Source organism: Leptopilina heterotoma, unplaced genomic scaffold, assembly GCF_015476425.1.
Source record: "Leptopilina heterotoma isolate Lh14 unplaced genomic scaffold, ASM1547642v1 Lhet_197, whole genome shotgun sequence".
Taxonomy (NCBI): domain Eukaryota; kingdom Metazoa; phylum Arthropoda; class Insecta; order Hymenoptera; family Figitidae; genus Leptopilina; species Leptopilina heterotoma.
This window is the reverse complement of record NW_025110913.1, coordinates 1439606-1445661: the sequence shown is the minus strand read 5'-3', so window position 1 is coordinate 1445661 and position 6056 is coordinate 1439606.

Genomic DNA, 6056 nt, shown 5'->3' with positions numbered 1-6056 from the left:
AAATAAAAAAAAAATACGTATCTGTTTTTTTTCAATACAGAATAGAAAAAAAATATTTTTGGCCGATTTTAAGAGGTCGACTGAAATCTCACGTAGAATTGCCCATATGTATATATATACACTGTTTATATATAAATTTTGACATAAATGTGTGAGTATGTGATTTTACACTCTCTCGCGGTACATAGAACAATTGGAATGAAAGAAAATAAAGAGAAGAATCGTTGCGAAAATGGAAAAAGAAATGAGGTGAAAGAACGACACTTGTGTTTGTAGAGTTCTTCAAAGTCGAAAATTGAAGCAATTCAAGAAGTAGCCAATCTTAACGATTGATTTCTGATGTCGAATGTCGATCATTTGATGCGCAAAGGGATGCTGAATTGACTTTAAGGATCCACTGGTCTCGGGGGAAATCAGGTATCTTCATTCACGAAACATTCAGTCTTCAAGAGACTAGAAGATGAATCCTATGAAGAAGAAAAAAAAATAAGAAAAAGAAGAAGCGAAATTCTTCCTATAAACTCTTAGCGAAAAGACTTTGAGGCATAACAAAACAATAAAAGTACCATCAAAGTAACATTTTTATTTGTTTGCTCCCGAGTAAAAAATTTCTCTCTCTCTCTCTTGCTCTCCTTCTCTCTTTTCCTCTCTTACTTCCTCTTTCCCTTTCCCTGCCTTTTTTTCCCTCCATGTTCATTTCTTTCAAAAGTGACTTTTTATGTAAATATAATTACATTTTGCAAATTTATTCAACAACTTTTTTTTTTTATTGATAATTTCGAATAATAAAAAAGTAGTGAGAAAATAGAAGATGTTTTTTTATCGTTGTTTATTATTTAAAAATCGAAAAAAGTCGTTTGGTCCTTACCGAAGTTAATAAAAGAATTGTTTTGCAATAAAAGCGCCGAAATACAAGTTTCTAGGCATTTTTATTACAAAATAATTTTAGAAAATGGTTTTAACAAAAAGGAAATATTGAATAATAGAATTTTTTTGGTGAAAAAATATTTGCTTGCGGTTAAATCCGTTTTTTTAATTACTTTAATATTATTTTATTAATATCTCTTTTTTATGTTTTCATTATTTTTTAACAATATTTAAATATATTTTATTATTTTTATTAAAAATATATTATAATACATTTTGGTTATTTTAATTAATTTATTAATTTGCTAATTAATTAATTAGTTAATTAATTTATTAATTTATTAATTTATTAATTTATTAATTTATTAATTTATTAATTTTATTAATTTATTAATTTAATAATTTAATAAGTAATTAACTTATTTGTATGAAAAAGTGTAACATGTTTATTTTATTAGTGTCGAAAAAATAACAATGACTTTCAATTTAATTGATGATGATGACGATGATAATAAGAACAGTAACAAGAAGGTTTCGTTCTTCTCCTTATCCGCAATTTCCGGTACGTTTCGCAAATTGTGCATGCAAAAACCCTCTGAAAACTGACAGATACGAATTGGTCTCAAACTTTTTGCCATTTACTCTGTCTGATAAGAAGTTGTATATCCCTATACAGTTGTATTTGTACGAGACCGTGGGTAACAAAATAATTCCCAAAATACATTCGTACACAATTATTAATTACACTCATTATCAATATAAATTGTTTCTAAATTTATAATTAAAATTCGTAAACGAAATAATTACTCAACTTCATAATAAGAAAAAAATACAATTTTACAATAAATGAATAAATGAGACAAAAAATAATTGTGACAAAAAACAAACAAAAATAATTATTTTTCGTCTTGTTTGTTTTTTGTCCCAATTATTTTTTGTCTCATTATTTTTTGTCAAAAAAAAAAAAAAAAAAAATAGAACAAGAGAAATAAATCAAAAAAATAAATATGACAAAAAATAATTAAGACATAATGAACAATGTGAATAAATAAACAAAAATAATAAAGAATTAAGACAAAAATTGAATGAGACAAAAAATAATTAGGACGAAAAATAAATAGTTCAAAAAATAATTAAAACCAAAATACAAAAAAGGCCAAGTAAAGGAAAAGAATAAACAAGAAAACGAATACGACAAAAAAGTAATAAAGTTTTACTATATAATAATTATTATTAGTTAAGAAAATTGAATTATGCAAAAATAAACAATGAAAATTAAAAGGGTAATAATAGGAATAATAAAAGGAAGTAAATAACATGAACTAATGTGTCTGGAATAAACCTACATATATAATTGGATTGCATGACTCTAATTGAAGGTACATTTTAATATAAAACCAATGAAAATATCAGGCAACATTTGATTAAGATGAATAAAAATTTTTACACGAATTTTATTATATTTGATATAGAGTGTGTATATAATGTAAAATATAATTATTAAATCGGTAATAGTTCAAAAATCTTGTGTACTGATTTTTATATTATAATCATAAAGGAGGGTTTCAGTAATAAAAGGAGGAGAAATGTAGAAAAGTTTCGGTGCTCCATCGTGGTAGCAATTTATTGCATGCAAAAGAAACTTGACACGTGTCACCATAGTGAACGTGTAACTTTTCTAACATCTACATCTCAACAATATATACATATATATATGTAACTCACAATATATGTTGACCTACATGACAGGAAAATCCTTTTAATTAGATAAGTTTTTTGATTGAGTATATATAAAAATGGATAAAATTTATGCCAAACAAAATTTAGTGTATTTTAATAAATATTCATATAAAAATATTTATGAATTTATTAATGATATTGAATGTATAATTTTAACAGTTGTTATTAAACTATTATAGGTATATCATATAATTAAATGTTATAGTTGTAATATTATATAACATTTATTGGAGTTGTCATTAAATTATTATAGTTATAATTAACCTTATTATAAATACACTCAGGAAAAAGTTATTGTTTGAAACAGTCAAAATCTTGGTTGAACCAACTAAACAAATGCATTATTGCTATAGAAAATTTGCCTTTCAATGTTCGAATTTGATGCTTGTAGTCATTAATTTAAATTGTAATTAACATTCTTATTAACGTTATATTCTTTTACAGTGATAAAAATTCAGAAATTTTGAATCGAAATTTTTAGTATTATTTCGATATGAAATTTTATATAAAATTTTAATTTAAAATATAAATAAAATAAAATATCAAAATTTGTATCATAATTTTAGTATAAACGATTAAATGATAATAGTCAAAGATTATTTGAATTAAATAATATTTTTTTTTAGTGTGTATATTCATTATTACAATGGGAAAATTGAATGAAACACTCACGACAAAGTTGTGGAGATAATTTACCATCCTTATACATATATATGCTTGAAGAAACTCATAGGAACATGTATAATTCAATGTAAAGCTCAAGTTTCCAAAGTTTTCTGAAAATATTACACTTCTCATGTATACATAAGTATATATGTATTTAGTAATATATTATTAATCCCAAAGTAATTAAACATTTTGTTTTATTTGACAGTGTTGAAGTCACTTCAGGCTGACATGGACTTATACTACTTGAAAAATATAATTATTCTCAGTCATTTACCTATACTACTGAAATTTATATAAACAGTATACTTTGAATTGTTTTCAAATGTAATATTATAATATTTGCTAATTAAGAAAGTCTGACATTTATATGTACTACCTACTTTAAAAGTATATTCTAAAACATTAACCTATACTATACTGAAATTTATATTTCTAACCCAGAAATTTCAACTCGGTCTACTGAACAGTAACTGGACATTTTTCTGGTCAAAATTTAGAATTAAATTTATTTTTTAAATATATTTTAAATATATTTTAAATATGTATATTTTAATTATATTTTAAATATATTTTATTTATAATTATTTATTTATACTTTTATGTTTATTTAAAATATTTAAGACCAACGAACAATTACTCCACCAATAACACTTGAATCGAAGAATTAAAAATTCGCACGCACCTGGGATCGAACCCTAGGCCTTGACGACACAACTCATGTGTGTTACCACGCAGCCACGATGACACGATGATAAATTCATAAATTATTTTCTTTTCACGAAACTGCTTATATTAATATTTATTTATTTATTAAATACAAACATCGATATTAGTATACTATAGGTATAAATATTCTCCAAAATACTATTTTTCTATAATTTAAATACTTTCTATAATTATAATTATTCTGACTAATATGTAGTTTTATTTTACTGCGAAATTCACACTTAAAAATGAATAAACAATGTTTAATTATTATAAATAAGTGTCGGTAATTAAAATTATCTTATGTTAAATATTTTAAATAAATGTAAACGTTTTAATTAATATTAAATATTTAATAGATAATAAAATGAAGAAATATAATATATTGCAGATGAATTTAAATATTAACTAGTGAAATGTAAATTTATATGTTAAGAGGGGATTTGATTTAAAATGTAATATAATCCTTGTAAATTTAATAAGTACTTTATGCATTGATAAAAACTCTTATTATTTATCATTAGATTATAAAAGATATTGTTTTTGACATAGTAACTATTAATAATTAAAATGATTTGGTTAATCTTGATTTTTTTGGTTATTATTTATTATCAATGAATAATTTTTCTATTTTATTTTTTTATTATAATCATAACATTGAAAAAAAATTATTTTATTAAAATAACCGATTACTTGACTATTTATCAATTAAAATTAAATATTTACTTAAATCAAATAATTTTCATTTGATTCAATTAAATAGTATTTGCTTCAAAAACTGAAACTATTGGTTTAAAATTTAAATACCATTTTATTGAATCAAATAAAAATTATTAGATTCAAGTAAATATTTAATCGATAATAGTCAAGTAATGTTATTTGAATAAAATAAATTTTTTTCAGTGTATAATACATTATAAGGCATAATAAATAATATAATTAATTAAAAAAGATTCTTTTTATACAGAAACTTATATTTATATTAATAAATATATTAATTTAACTATATAAATAATTAAATAAAACAATTTACTTATTTAAATAACTAAATGAAACAATTTACTTATTTAAATAAATAAATAAACCAAAAATAACAAATATTAAAAATTTTTACAATTAATTTTTAGCAATGTTTTTGACAATTTCTTCTTACACTGAAAAAAAAATTTATTTGATTCAAATAACCGATTAATTAACTATTATCATTTAAATATTTACTTGAATCAAATAATATTTATTGGAATCAATTTTAAATGGTATTTGAACCAATAATTTCAGAATTTGAAGCAAATACTATTCAATTGACTCCAATAAATTTTATTTAATTCAATTAAATATTTAATTAATAATAGTCAATTAATCGGTTATTTGAATCAAATAAATTTTTTTCTGTTTATAATTATACTTATTTAAATAAAAATTAAAAACTTGTTTTTAATTTTTAAATTTATTCCATTAATTTTAAAGAAATTTAAATTTCTATGCTCTTTTAACATATTTTATTTTAAATTTAAAAAGAAAAATAAATATTAACAGTAAATAGAAAAATTATTATTAAATTCTTAAAATGAAAAGAAAGAGAAAGAAGGAGTTTTTTTATTTATATTTTAAAAAGAAAGAATTTCATTTCATATGTTTTCTCAACTGTATATACACATAAAATCTACGAATCTACTTAAAAATTCAATATCCAGAAAAGAATATTAAATTTTTTTTTCTAATGTGCAAATGTAATTGCAAGAAATACATTTAATTTAAAATTTTAATATTATGTACTCTTTCACACATTTCATGCAACTTGCCAATTAGCAAACTTCCATTAAAAAAAAGGAAAGAAAAAAAGAGCAAAGGAGAAAGAGAATGCTTATTTACATTTTAATTACTTTTTAGAAATTTCGTATTTAGATATTTGAATTTAGTGCGTGTGAAGAAATTTTCATTACCGACTGTTACCACTCTAGAAATATTTTTTTTTGGAATAAAAATTAATTTGTAGTTTACTTGAAAAGGTTAATAAATACAGAAAAATGACATTAAATGTTAATTGAGATTGACATTATTTATATTATTTCATG